At 47.1% G+C, this 15,610-nt stretch overlaps 1 long non-coding RNA gene across 1 annotated transcript in view; it reads left to right on the top strand.

The window, feature by feature from the left end:
• The window catches only part of LOC144166090 (uncharacterized), a 28,559-nt gene extending 14,252 nt beyond the window's left edge, over positions 1-14,307 (top strand). The window contains exons 2-3 of the long non-coding RNA XR_013321563.1: positions 8,993-9,044; positions 14,146-14,307. This is a non-coding gene — a long non-coding RNA (uncharacterized LOC144166090). The remainder of the gene's footprint in view (positions 1-8,992; positions 9,045-14,145) is intronic.
• Positions 14,308-15,610: the final 1,303 nt, after the last annotated feature.

Here is a 15,610-nt window from a genome sequence, read left to right as displayed (position 1 = left end):
ACAAAATCACGCCGTCTCACATAAAAGGTATGAACCCGCGTACGTTAACTGAAAGCCCAACCGACATACAGCTTGCCATTGCATACCGCGACAGGGGACACAATTGACGATCAGGTTACCACACTAGCACAACACTTAGAACATGTGTCCCGTTCTGTGCACTAAACACACACTTCATGAAACATAAAATATCTTGCGAAAAAAATGCGTACGTTACAACAAACCAAACACTATCTAGAACTCCCTGTTCTTACATCCTGAGCGGATGACCTCTGTGAGAACTTGCGAGACTTCCGCTCCTAGCGCAGAAATTCCATACACGCTAATGCAACACGTACACGCAGACACGCTCGAAAGACGCTCGAGCAATATCTTAGTAAAAGTGGTGTGCAGAGTGAAGTAAACATCCAGACAATGAATACATACAATGAAACCACACTTGCGATGATACACAACTGACTGCCACAACAGACATGAAAGTTGCGTATCAGTGTTACACATGGGCCACAGACATGTAATACACTCCCGCATGCTCACTCGACTTCCTTCACCGCTAAGTAGCAGCTGTAAAGGGGGTCTATTTGTTTTCAAAGCCCTCATTCAATGGAAGGCACTCTACACAACATGATGCACTTTCCACAACTACACAGACAACATATTCCCCAGCGGCCATAATATTTTTTAAGAGACGACCCCGCATTTACAAGAAAGGTGGTTTTGAGTTTTTTGGTGAGATCAACATTTCACACTTCCATCCTATTCACGAAACTGGTCACCGGAGAGGACAACAAAAAACCCTTCCTTATCTGCCAGTTTTGTGAAAAGGCGCTCGCCTCCATTGATAAAAACTTCAAAGCGTCCCGGCTAAAACCTAGTGAGGTAAAACAGCAAGCTCTAGCGTTGCATAACGGTATGTAGTTAGACCGGCTAGCCACTCTTGTAACTCGAAAAAGGAGATGTTGGAACCGTTCTTCTCTGTAAACACACCCAAACCGAGCATCCCGTTTAGGGTTACTATAACGGAAAGGGATTCGTGGCGAGGCAACATTTCTACATACCTTCAAACCAGTTGTGTATGTTAGCTATGGCAGACCCATTTCTTGTCCCAGGTTCTGAAAAGGTAGTAGAGTATTTGTCTAAACATAAACCAAGCCAATGTTTTGCTTTTAATATTGATGTTACCGATTTGTTCTACTCTATCCTTCATGATAAGCTTATGTCCTCTGTGAAACAGTGTAGTACAGAACAAAACAACGCGCTGCAGTTTCTTAACAGTTGTGGCATTTCTCTGTCAAATTTCTTGGAAATTCTGAGCTTCTATCTAAAGTCTACCCTCGTAGCCTATAGTGAAAGTGTTTACATTCAAAAATCGGGCATTTGTATTAGGTCTCTTGTAGCTCCCGTTTTGAGTAACATTTTTCTGATTGCCATGAACATCGTTCTTTAGAAAAAGCTGAAAAACTTGACTGTGAAAGCTTTTAGGTATGTGGATCATTACCTGCTGGTTGTTCGTCACAGTAACTTCAAGCAAAAAATGTCTGACATCCTTTATACATTTGAGGAAAATGCACACGGTCTGGTTTTCAACACCGAAGTTCCCAAACGAGGTGTTATTGAGTTTTTGATTTGTCACTCAGCATCTAAGGTGTGCACGTGTGCTGGACCTACTCGCCAAGGTCAAAGAAGCATGTGTTATGTTTTTTGAAGACGATAGTCTTTCTTGTGCTACTTAAACCCCAAAATTTTAGTCTGTCTGTATGTATGTCTGTCTGTCTGTATGTCTGTCCGTTTGTCTGTCTGTGACTCGATTCAGCCACCCCGCCAAAATAAAACAGTGCCGGCGCAATAGTCTTATATAGTCAAAGCTAAATCTACCCGTCTAAGTGCACTGTAATGTTTATACTTGTCAACATTGTGGAAGAAGAACAAGACATTACGCAAATATAAGACAAAAAAATATTGCAGAAGTGATATTTTCAGTGTCCCTTTATAAAAAATCATACGTGCTTGACTTTGGCGAAAATATATACTTCATTAACGGCAGAAAAAAATTCACTTCGCTGTCACCTGCTGTCACCCGTGCCACTATGGCTACTGGCGTCATTTTAAGAAATCAACCGGCAACAGTTACGAAAGGTTCCACTAGATACGTTCAACGTAGGGAAACTCGGTTCTATAAACGTTTAAGTAGGACGCCTGGATTCACGCGCTTCTTCGCCATACGGCAGCGTTGGCATCAAGACACCGGCTTGGAGCAGTGGAACGCGGGAAATTTAAAATGATTTAAGCAAAACTTTGGTGTCTTTACCTTGGGAGGAGCGCGACGCAAGGGGAACAACATGAGAGGTGAGCGAAAAAGCGAAGGGAGGCATTTACTTGGCAAAAGTGGATAAAGACTATCGTCTTTTGACAAAATTTGCAACGAACGGAGCAGATACGCTGCCAATTTTACTCTTTATGCTACTCGAAGGTGGTAAAGTTGGGAATAGCCGTTAACAGCCTGCATTCGTCGTTAACGAAGTCGTGTGTTCACAGCATGGGTGCCAGTTTCACCAGCCAAGTTACCAAACTAAAACAGTTAGCATTCCCGGAGCATGTGCTTGTTTCTGCGGCTAACAAAGTTTTCTGAAAATTAAAAAACTCTGGAAGGTCAAGGTGGGCAAAGGAAAAACTACAGCGTTTTGCTGTTATCCCGTATATGCAGACAATTTCGCATAGGTTGAAAAAGACAGCTGTCAGGTTCAACGTGGACGCGGTTTTTTCAGCAAAAAATAACTTGGAAAGGCTTTGTCCCGTGATCTACAGGATGTTAGACAGCAAGGATAGAATGTCTTCCCACAAAAAGGGCTGTGGTGTGAAACATCAGTAACAGTTTGTTGAATGCAAAACCAAAGTTGTGTACTGCATCCCCTTGTCGTGTGATAAGATATATATTGTAGCGGTGTCTATTGTTACAGTGGCGAAGTGCTCAATCCCGCTAATGGTAGCATGAGACTGTACTGGACAAACAGAAGGACGAAGGTCTCTTGCCGGTACTCTTGCTCCTGCTGGGTCACCATTTTGACTCTTCGTGTGCTGACTAATTAAAAGTGGCTCCCCTTGTTTTACCCACTCGCTACATTTTTGGTGGAGGGTGCGGGTTGTGACCCCGTATGCGTCAAGAAGATAGCGTTGCTGGAGACGAAGCGCCTCGCACGGAGCTGACTCCTGTTCACCAACGCACCAGTCGGCGACTCCAAGGTGCCTCACCCGAATTTGGACTGCTGCCAGCGACAACGAGGGCAGCGAGAACCCACATCATGACCTCAACTACGATGCAGACCGACTATGCAATCCGATATCAGTTAGTGATCCATCAGCTGCGAACGCCGCCAATATTTAACGACGATGTCATTGAGGACGTTGAGGAATGGGTTGACCTCTTAATGAATGGGATGCAGTGATAAAACAGCGACAAGTGTATTGCTCGCTCGACCAACACGCGAGGACGTGGTTTGTGAACCATGAAAGGGAGTTCCCAACCTGGGACGAATTTTGCAGTAGGTTTCTGGCTGCCTATGCAAGAGGCGACCGCAGGGAAAAGGCCGAAGCTGCGCTGCACACCAAAACTCAGCGTCCCAATGAGAGCGTGGCCATGTACTGCGAGGACATGTACCGCTTTTTCACACGCGCCGACCCTACTATGGCTGAAGAAAAGAAGCTGCGACACCTCATGCAAGGTGTGAAACAGAAGCTCTTTGCCGGGCTTGTACGCCATCCTCAGCACGCCATCGCAGAATTTATGGCAGAAGCCACGGCAATGGAGAGGACACTGGAGCAGCGACAAACAGTATGACCGCAATCTCAGCTGCACGCCAGCGGGTGTGCTTTGTGCTGCATTGGCCACCAGCCGGGATGCCGTACGGGAGCTAATTCGTTTTGTTGTGCGGGAAGAACTCTATGTCCCAAGTGCCTACGGCTTCGCCAGCGTGTGCCTGTGTCGCTCAAAAACGTTAGAGAGGAAGTGACGCAAGCTGTAAGAGAACCCATGGAACTGAATCTGCAGCCGCCTCCGCTCTACTCCGCCACACACGCTCACGCTCTGCAACAGCCCAGCACGTGGGATGCTGCGAGTGTCGCCCCTCCCGTGTCCACCCCGCCTGATGCGCACGTAAATAGAGCCGTTGGTCACCGTCAGCCTGGATTCCGGCGCCTTCAACTTACGTACCAGGGCACACTTCGCTAGACGGATGTGTGGGGTGCACCGGATCGCACTCCACTGTGTTACCACTGTGGAGAGACCGACCATCTCTACAGGGTGTGCCCGCATCGCCGTGCCGGCCTTCGCGGTTTTTATCCTGATGCTCCTTGCCCCAGGAACGGTGAGCGTCCCAGCGAAATCAGCGACTACCTCTGCAGACGGCAACCTTCCCCTGTCTCCAACCGTCAGGGCGTCGGACCAGAGTCGTCATTTCGTTACCGGTCTCCAAGCACTCATCGCCTATCCAGCTCATCTGGGCGTCGCTCCCCCAGACCGCGACGGGAAAACTAAGATCAGTGACCTCTGGAGGTGCGGTCGCGGAACGGCCTTCCAGCGAAGATCCTCCAACGTTCTCTCGACGAAATTCCGCTAAACAGACACCGCCGGCAAATTCTGATCAAGCAGCCACCTCCGACATGGCTGTGACGATCGACGACTGCGACGTTCCTGCGCGTATTGATACAGGAGCGGACTACTCAGTCAGTAGTAGGAACCTGGCGCAGGATCTCAAGAAGGTACTAAAGCTGTGTACAGGGCCTCATGTTCGCACAGCGGGAGGGCATCTCATTGCTCCAACAGGCCGCTGCACAGCTACGGTTGGCATCCAGGGCTACTGTTATGTCGGTGAATTCATCGTACTTCCACAATGTTAAGGAGATGTTATACTAGGTATGGACTTTCTTCGAGCAAACGAAGCTGTCATCGACCTGCAGTCATCCACAGTGACGTTCTCGATGAGAGGCGCCATCGCCACGAATGACCCTGCAGACGTCTGTGTCCTCAGGGTGGTTGACGACGATGGGACTGTACCGCCGCGAAGCCGTGTCGTTGTCTTCGTAAGGGGAGACGCATCTGAAAACTGTGAGCGCCATCCGAAGGGAACACCAATTTGCTGTTGCAAAAAAATTGCGTAGTGAAAGGCCTTGTACACTTGCGTGATGGTTGCGCACACGTCCTTCTGAAAAACTTCGGAAACGAGGTCCAACACGTTACAAAAGGAACTGCCATTGCTTCCCTGCATCAGTTCGATCAGTTGGCAGATCTGTGCACCATGGAAACAGAGGGACCTCAAGCTTCGGATCCCAATGCTATTTTGGAGTTAGTGCACATTTGTCCAGATTTGCCACCAACCCACAAGCAGCAGCTAACAGATCTCCTGGCGAACGTCTGCGATTGCTTCTACACGTCGTCAAAAGACCGATAAACACCCGTCACGAAACATCGCATCATCGTGGACGAAGCCACAAAGCACGTGCACCAGTATCCATATCGCGTGTCCTAAAAAGAAAGGGAAGTCATCCGGAGCCAAGTAAAGGAAATGCTTCAAGACGACGTAGTTCAGCCGTCGAAAAGTACGTGGGCGTCCACTGTGGTGCTGGAAGAAAAGAAGGACAAGACCCTGCCCTTCTGCGTGCATTAGAGGAAGCTAAGCAGCGTGACAAAGCGAGACGTGTACCCTCTTCTGCGCAGAGACGACGCACTGGATCGACTGCGCAACGCAAGGTATTTCTCGTCATTAGACCTCAAAAGCGGATACTGGCAGATTGAGGCCGATTGGCGAGACCGGGAGAAAACGGCCTGCGTCAGACCTAACGGACTGTATGAATTTAAAGTGCTCCCGTTCGGCCTTTGCTCAGCAGCCGCGACATTCCAGCGAATGATGGATACTGTCTTAGCCGGCTTAAAAAGGCAGTCATGTCTGGTGTACCTCGACGATGTCGTTGTTTTCTCCGCATCCTTCGAAGAACACCTACATATACAGCGGCTGGTCCTGGAGGCTAATGGTTCGTCTGGTTTCACTATAAATTCGAAAAAGTGTCACTTCGGGTACAAACAGTTGCGTTTTTTTTGGCTACGTTATTAGCGTGGAAGGAGTGGCCCCAGACCCTGAGAAGACTGCGGCTGTAGCAGGCTTCCCGAAACCAGCTTACAAAAAAGCTGTTCGGCATTTCCTGTGATTCTCTGCTTATTACAGACTTTTGTGGAGACTTTTTCTGCCATTGCTGAACCCTTGAAACGCTTGACAAACGACGATGAACCATTTGTGTGGCAAGAAAAGCAAGAAGTCGCTTTCAACGACCTGAGAAACCGGCTACAAACAGCTCCGGTTCTTGCTCATTTTTACGAACATAAGGATACCAAAGTACACGCACACACCAGTAATTTCGGTCTCGGCGCGGTTCTCGTGCAGTGGCAGGACGGAGCTGAAAGAGTACTGACGTACGCAAGTCGCACACTCTCCAGAGCGGAGGCCAATTACTCCACAACCGAGAAAGAGTGCCTCGCCGCAGTCTGGGCCATCAGCAAGTTCCGGCCATACCTCTACGGTAGGACGTTTAAGCTCCTCAGCAACCACCACTCATTGTGCTGGCTGGCAAACGTAAAGGACCCCTCTGGTCGCCTTGCTAGATGGAGCCTTCGGCTGTACGAGTACGACAGGAAGGTCGTCTACAAGTCCGGACGGATCCATAACGATGCCGACTGCTTGTCCCGAGCGCCTGTCGACCCACCAGGCCAAGAAATAGAGGAGGACATACCGTTTCTTGGAGCTGTCAGCACGTCTGAAATGGCCCAACTGCAACGAGCTGACCAAGAGCTGCTACTCATTATCCAGCATCTGGAAGGTCGTGAAGTTCGCATACCGCCACCTTTTATTCGTAACATCACCTCCTTCAGGCTCCGCAACAGCATGCTTTAAAACGCAATTTTGGAAACACAAAGGAGGCGTTTCTACTCGTTGTGCCGTCGGCCGTGCGTGCGGAAGTCTTATATGCCTGTCACGACGATTCTTCAACCGGTCATTTGGGTGTCAGCCGTACAGTATCTAGGATTCGGCAAAAGTACTTCAGGCCGAAGCTTTTGCAAACGGTCCAGCAGTACGTCAGGAGCTGCCGTGAGAGCCAAAGAAGAAAGACTCCACCTTTGAAACTGACAGGGCTTCTTCAGTCAATAAAACCGCCTACAGCACCATTCCAGCAACTCGGTATCGATCTTCTTGGCCCATTCACGACATCAACAAACCGAAACAGATTGATAGTGGTAGCGGCGGACTACCTTACGCGCTATGTGGAGACGCGTCTGTAGTGCGGGCAACGTCGGCTGAGGTTGCGGAGTTCTTTATGAACAGCGTCGTTTTACGGCACGGGGCACCGCAGGTCGTAATAACCGAAAGAGGCACAGCCTTTAAAGCCCATAGCATGGAGAATATCATGAGGTTAACTCATACCACCCATACGCGAACGACAGCATACCACCCGCAGACCAACGGCTTGACTGAGAGATTGAACAGAACCCTGGCCGACATGCTTTTCATGTATGTCGACGTCGAACACAAAACATGGGATGACAGTCTAGCTTACGTAAACTTCGCCTACAACACGGCAGTTCAAGAAACGACAGGACTGACTTCCGTCCAATTGGTTTACGGGCACACGGTCAGCACTACACTAGATTCTATGCTACCCGTTCAAGAGGACGAATACATTGCTGATATCGACGACTTCGTACAGAAGGTGGAGGAAGCTCGACAGCTGGCACGACAACGAATAGAAATCAGCAGCGTATCGACGCAAGCCATGACAATCAGCGCCGACGTACTGTGTTCTACAACCCCGGAGAAGCGGTGTGGGTGCGGATGCCAGTACGTCAGCGGGGCCGATCCGAAAAACTGCTTCGGCGGTACTTCGGGCCCTACAAGGTGGTGCGTCGGATTAGTCACGTCAACTATGAAGTCACACGGTATAGTAAGGCGCACTCCTCACTGCGCAAGTCCACTACCGAGGTTGTGCACGTCCTACGAATGAAACCGTATTACGACAGAGACTGTTCCCGCTCATAACGGCACCCCGCCCGCCCCCCAACCCAAGGCCAGTGTGGAAGCTGACCTCTTCGCTGACGACTCTATGCACTTGAACAGTGAGCCGCCGCATCGTCACCATCCGGATCCGAAGCCATCCTCGCCTCGTAATATACAATGGCTTCGGAAAGATGCTCGCAGGAGAGGGGGGTAGTGTAGCGGTGTCTATTGTTACAGTGGCGGCGCGGCCAATACCGCTAATGGTAGCGTGAGGCTGTACTGGACAAAGAGAAGGACGAAGGTCTCTTGTCGGTGCTCTTCCTCCAGCTGGGTCGCCATATTGACTCTCCATGTGCTGAGTAATTAAAAGTGGCCCTCCTTGTATTGTCCACACGCTACAATATTGGACAGACGGGGCAGTGCATTAATGAGCACCTGTGGGAACACCGCAATACTCTAAAGGGCACATCCACGTCCCGCATTTCGTCGCACTGCTCTAAGCGTGATTGTGACCCCAAGTTTAACCATACAAGTGTTCTGTTTGCACATATGGACACTCGCACGAGAGAAATTTGGGAAGCCTTCTTGAGAATAAAAAAGAACTCTGACACGTGCATTAGCTCGCCCTCGGTGTCGCTGCTAGATCGTGACGTTTCTTATCTCAGCAGTACTTCAGCTTCAGCTATTTGTGCTGTGGAGAGTGCGTATCCCACGTGGTCTACGTCATGGCTGTGGTGAGTGCGCAGCCTCAACTCTATACGTTTTCCTTCTTTTCAATAAAACATCAGCTGTTAGTAGCGCTCGTTTTGTGTACTCCTCTGTCGTCCCGTTTATTTTGCGCTTGTAAAACATAAATTTATACCAACTAGCCCAGTTCTCGACCTTGTATTTGAAATAATGTTCTTACTTGCGTCTTTATCCAACTCGCAATCATTATTTTCATATCTCTTGCACAGGGCACAACCAGGGAGATCGGAAGAAAAAGTACTCCTTGACTGTGGAAGCCCGGTATGCCTCCCCAGTTCTGCCATTAGATAGAAAAGACTGGTCTCAGAGATTTGCCTTTTATAGAGATGGAGAAAGTCTTGCATGCGAACAACTTGTCTTCCGTAATAATTCATAGCTTTAAAAGGGATACATTGTAAGTTGTGTAAAACTGGACGAGGTTGAGCGCCCAATCAGTTCCCGCGCCACAGCAGCAGGCTATGCCACAGCACGTGGTCATCATCGGCCTAGTGCGCGGCATGCCGGAACTTGTGCGAAAATTTTGAAACAGTGCTGTGGTCCTTCCAAACAACCATGTCTCAACATTCACATCGTCCTAGAGACGATGGGTAAACAAAAACACGGGTCCGCAGCCATGTGAATGCTAACCTCAGCAATTTAAAATCAGCCGCTAATTTGCCGGTATGCCGCGACGCCTAACAACGCCGGCATCCGCGCCAACGGCGCTGCACTAAAAAATAAATCTGTGTTTGGCGATGTCAAAGCCTACCTCAGCAATGTCCAATTATGCACTAATTTAAGAGCATTACGCACGAATAAAGAACGGGAGCGTCCATGAAAACGCTGCTGCGGTAAGCAGTAACGCGTCTTTGCAGCAGTGAGGAGCGCAAGCTTCGCCATATAAACTGAATAACTTATTTCCCTGCATGAAGCGTGGCCTACGAGCGGCAGCGGCATTGGCAACGCCTCAGCGCTAAACCAACTCCAATGTTTTGCACAAACGTAATAGCCTCAATGTGTGGAGCAATGAAATGTACATCAAGCTCGTAACGGGACAGACCAAGGTTCTATGCCGGCTGGGCGGAGAAGTAATTTTTTTCCCACAGCGTTCTACTGAGCTGTCCGACCACGTCCTTGATCACGTATGCAGGGAAGTAATTCTTTACTTAAGAGTGTTTTTGAGAAAAAACTGCGTGTTGCCTGCACTTCGACAGATGGCGCCACCTAGAAGGTAAGTTTTAAACAGGGATGCCGATCCACTAGGTGGGCTTCCCAACTAGTCCATCGATGACGCCGCCCGTAGTGATGATGATGACCGGAAGCAAGGGCAAATCCTGGTTTCAAATTTCCCCTGTGTGTCCCAGCATGCAGCGCGCGAGAGCAATCATGATGAGTGCTGCTGCGTAACCTCTTGCTCCGACATAGGAGTTTACGGTTCGCTCAGCCGTGTCACACTCTACACCACTTCTGTTAGTGATTGTTTTTAGTAGCGCTTATCCTATCATATAAGCTCCAGCACAAAAAAAAACACAAAGAATACGCGCACTGGTGGAACATACGTCGCGATTCTTGTTTGGCAATACATACAAAATGATAACAGAACGCAAATTATTATCGGCGGAAAACCTGGTTGCGGCAGTTAACCGTTTTTTATTAGTGCATCACTAATTGCCTAAAATCTTTGTTTCTGAGATTTTACTTGCCAATCACAATATGTTGGAGCTGGAAAGCCTAAAGAAACGCATGGATTGAAGAAAAAAATAACTCCAGTAACAACGGTGCACGCGAAGATTGACCTGCGTGAAAACGAAGACGACCAAAATTAGAACCCAGTGTCCCCAAAAGAAAACGATAACACTTTTATAAAATACAACCCCAATGACGAAATTAAAGCGAAAACCCTCCCTTTGACCAAAACAAATTATCTTCATTAGTGTAAATTTTACTGGAAAGCAATTATACGGTATATGTCATGGAACGTAGTTCTGCATTTTTCTGGCTATTTTTACGTTCTTTAGTGGCGACACGCTTTTTGAAGAGCAAACCACATCCGCCTTGTCAATGCAGCGATATAAGGTACACTCCTAGCAAGACCTAGGTTTTCATCCTACTATGGGGCGCGAAGGGAGGGACAACGCGGATTCGCTCACATGTTTCTGTGGTATAGCGCTACCTTTGTGCTCGCGTCCCGATACAAAAGCAAACTGCAAGCTGGAACAATATCTGTATGATCCAACAGGCGTTATGAAAACAGTTTATCTCTTGTTAATTCACCCTACCGGGTACGCTCCGAATTCTTTATGGGCAGCATCATTATCTTCACGAGAGCAAGTGGATAAATTTGGCTTCACCGCGAGGTGTTTCTCCGCACACCACTACACACCGCACATTTAGGCCAATGCAAACTTAGCTTGAAAACCAAATCATTATTGTAATCTATACAATAACTGATGTTTTGCTTGGGCACTGGCATGTTATCTCGGCGTTGACAGAGTTTGCCAATATACCAATGGCACTTATGGTTACTACAAGCGCGTCGTTATTTGTTACTTACCACGAAGTTGCCGCGAACTTCACCACGACGTTGCAAACAGTTACACATTGCTGCTTCCTGTTGATACAGTGGCTCCTACCGTAGGCATGTGGGTATGGGGAAGGATGGATGTTCGTGCTTAGTATTACTATGCCAAAACAAACTTAAAGAAGATAGTGGGCCTAACTAGGAATTAAAGTTATATAGTTATATAATAAATTGCGGGAGCGCGCACAGGAAGGCATAGTTACACCAAGTTCCAACAGATGGCGACAGATCTCTCTGAACTAGGGATAATGTACTTCAATTCCACTTCGTGGATGGGTGCAATTAAGACTGCATTTGCTTTTCATGTTTCTTGGAACAAGTTCGTGGTAATATTGGCTTTTTATGTCTACATAAATATATATAACCTGGAGGACCAGTCTTCATCTGACTAACATACAACATAGAAGCACTCACGCCTAAATAGGTCCAGAAGGTGTGCTACAGTGCACCCTTGTTAATAACACTGGTTGGTTGGGGGGAGGGAACAGGCAAAGGGAGGGCACTATACATGTGCGTACAATCTTTTGTGGCATTGGGCTCCTCAGAATCTCTAAACAGGAACCAAAAATAAAGAAACGAAGAACACAATGAAAGGTTTATAGTAACAGGAGACGCGGCACCGTGGGCGACAAACTCTTTTCTAAAAAGCAAAGCAATATAGGACTGCATTCCATTGAAAAAAGACAGGGTGGGAAGCTGGAGAAAACAGACACTTCACGTACGAATTACAAGAAGAGACGAATGGTGCAGGGAACGTGTCGACGGACGCAATGCAAAGTACAATAACAACAAATACAGAACGGAGGCTGCCAATGACCCATCAATTTCTGAAAATACGAATGACCGGTGGCGTGGGGAATATCAGGGCAGTTCACAAGTTCACAGAAGTCACAGAAGGGCTCACGTGCCAGCAACAAAACCAATTATAAGTATATGCACTTGTGGTAGCTAGGTGTGTCCTGCGTGGAAGTTACTATTAAATCGGTCACCAGTAAGGGTCAAGAAGTTTCTGTGTATATGATCAAAGCATGTCGCAGCAGAATGGAAGCATAGAAAGAAGTGTGGAATGAATGAAAAATTTTATAGTTAACTAGACTGCCCAACAAGTGGAGGGATGGGGAAACTGCGCACAAATTTTCCCCCCGAAAGTGGCTGCCAACTGCAGTAAACGCCCCTTCCTCTCAAATGGTGTGGGAGGCGGGAGCAGAGGCGTACTGTAAATGCGGCGTCTTTTTCACGAAAAAAGTATATATTCACAGGAAAAAAAGGGGGGGGGGGGAATATGGTCGCCGACAGTGTTCGGTATTGAGAATGAAACAAAATAGGAAGAAAGGTGAAAATGGCTTAGGTACCCAGCAGCGACGATAATTTCCCCAAACTCTCATTAATCCCGGAGGATACGAATTTTAACTTCAAAATGAGGTACGATTTGCGGATTAGTAAATCGTGGTGAGAGCGAAACCCAGATACTAATAACGTAGCTCTGAGGTGGTAGAAAGAGTGCCCAGGGATGATAACGTGATTTGACAACGGGAGAGATGGCAGAGTTTTGGAATGTGACTTGTGATTATTAAACCTAGTTCTAAACAACTTTTGCGCTTGCCCGATGTATTGTAGGTGGCACACTGTGAGCTCGAGCAAATAAACCACATTTGAACTATCACACTTCAGGTTTCCTCTGATTTTTAGACAAAAGTCAGAGGCTGTACTGACTACGGTACCCGTTGGGGACATGTGCGAGCATATTTGACATCAAGGCTTCCTGCAAGGACGGCATCCGCGAGTCATCTGAATCCTTATTTAGAATGAGATGAGGACATTCCTAAGGATTTTGTTTCTCCTGTACACAACCCGTGGGGGCTCCGGAAAAATATGTTTTAGGCGCTCACATCGGGTAAGAATGTATAGTGCTTTTTTTAGTATAGACGAACCTTTAGGAACACATGCGGAATGTGTTAAGACCAAGTTCGTTTGAGGGTGTTTGCGCAATGTTTTGGTGCCTCTGAGAAAGTCTGAGCGATTCAGGTTTTGTGATCTGTGTAAAGCGTTCTCAATTATTTGAACTGGGTATTTTTGTTTCAAAAGTGCACTGCGTAGCTCCTGAGAATTATAATTGAAGTCCTCTTCTTTTGACCGAATTCGACGACAACGATGTGCTTGGCTGTAGGGAATTGGCGCAGCTACGCGTAGCTACGTATACACGAATAACACTACCTTTGTCGTCTTAATGCAACCAACTTCCTGATGGCGCAGTCGTGCAGGAACTTTCTCACGGAGATCGTGGTGACTACAGGAACCCCAGGTCTCACGTGTAGCTTGTTCTCAGCCGTTGCAGCTTGTGGCGTCTTCTTTAGGCAGAGTACAACTTCGAACATTTCTGTTTGCGTCTTTTTATTCTGGACGCATTCGCCAGGGCAGGCCAGGCTGAATAATACGCAACTACGCTAAGCACAATAAAATGAAACTTACCAAAGGGCAGTTTATTTCAACTCGGACTTGCTACGAAGAAATGTTCGGGTACAGTAAATGAACACCTTTTCGAGGCATGCGCAATTTCTCACATAAATAATTTGTGTACCTGTTGCACTATAATGCCTAGTATATACTGTATATTCTAGGCACAATGGTTTCACCTACTTTTTTGTCTAAGCTGTCGCCTAACATCCCATTTGCACAAATATGGCATTTGACATCAGATATTTTTTTAGTGATCAACACCACTGTTATCACATTTTTAAGAATCCATCAACTGCAGGACAAGAAATAATTTTACTGGTGTTAACAACTCAACTTTTTTTGCAGTGCGCCCTAATATTGGCACCTGAGGATTGCCCGAGAGAGTGTCCTTGCACTGAGTGTGGTCCGACAAACGCGTACTGCGCCTACAGAGTCCGACTAAGCGGCAGGTGCCTTGAATATAAAAAGAAAGACGCTGCCGCTAAATATATGAGAAAAACGTAAATGTGGGCATTCTGATGGTAATAAAGCAACAAAGACTCATCTAACGATTTTGTGATCGTAAAATGTTTCGAGTTTTCTCTTTCGTGTACAAACTATGAAACTCTCGCCGTCCACCTATTTCACGTTGCCGCCTTTTGATGGTCAGAAAAAGTTGAGGGTCAAATACTTCAGGGACAAAAACTGATTCATTCACCATGTTTTACGCAGTATAGTTCACTTCATGTGACGGAAACAAAGCATCTCTATAAGTGTTATGCGATTCAACTTATACATACAAACATTCAGCTCACAACATGCTGCACAAATGGAATTGTAGTCATCATTACGACAAGCACGCACACCACAGTATGTGCGTAATTTGACTGGTTCACAAAGAAATGCACTCCAGACTCCTCTAGACCAGTCTACCTATCTGCTATGTCTGAAAATGTTTTTGAGGAAACAAGGATCTGAAGTTCATTCAGTTTCACTTGATACAGTATATTTTTTGTTATTAACCCGCCACCGTAACTCATTGGCTCAGGCGTTGTGCCGCTGAGCCCTAGGACCTCGGTGTGTTCGAGTCAACTGTGACTGTTTTTTTTTTGCGAGAGTAACGAATGCCATAGATAATGGAAAATACAGCTTACGGCGTGCGTGTCGGCTGAGAAATTGAACCAAACTGGCCGAGAGTTCAAACAGAAGCGAAGAAAAAATAAATACAGTGCATATGTGACTTCAAACCCAGGTCCTGAACAATGCCAGTCACAAACGATCCCCGCGGATCATCGACGAAATGTCACTCCCCGAAACAAAAGGGAGACCTAGTGACTGCGATATTCTCTTCGAAATATAAACGTGTTACAGACCGGTACCGAGTCACCCAATGTGGGCCTTCACGCACAAAAGCAGCCTCTTGTGTTTGCCCTAACCTTCAGCTGACCAGACAAGCGGAACCAACCGCCTGTCACGTGTTCTGTCAGCGTTAAGATGGCGTACACTGCGGCCCATCCATCGGTGGTAGTTGCGGCGCGTTAACGCCGTCAAATCAAATTTAGAAATATGTATGACTGACGTATTAGCCATTTGTGGAGGAATATACAAATCTGAGTGGTGTTTTGCTTATGCAGATTATTATGCATCTGATAAGTATACGCCAATCATCGCAAATCGGTTCGTTAACATATATTTTGGGTGTTTGAAGCGCCGAAAATAAAACTGGTATCTTATGCATGCCGCAGTTGAGGGCTTAGGGTAATTTTAACCCCCCGAGACATTAAACCTGCGCGGTAATCTTAAAACGAGGGCGTGTTCAATTTGCCCCTCT

Source organism: Haemaphysalis longicornis, unplaced genomic scaffold, assembly GCF_048455015.1.
Source record: "Haemaphysalis longicornis isolate Haplotype H1 unplaced genomic scaffold, Haemaphysalis longicornis Haplotype H1 scaffold_16, whole genome shotgun sequence".
In the NCBI taxonomy this organism is placed as follows: Eukaryota; Metazoa; Arthropoda; class Arachnida; order Ixodida; family Ixodidae; genus Haemaphysalis; species Haemaphysalis longicornis.
Note: the sequence above shows the minus strand (reverse complement) of the source record. Positions and strands in the feature narration are given on the sequence as shown.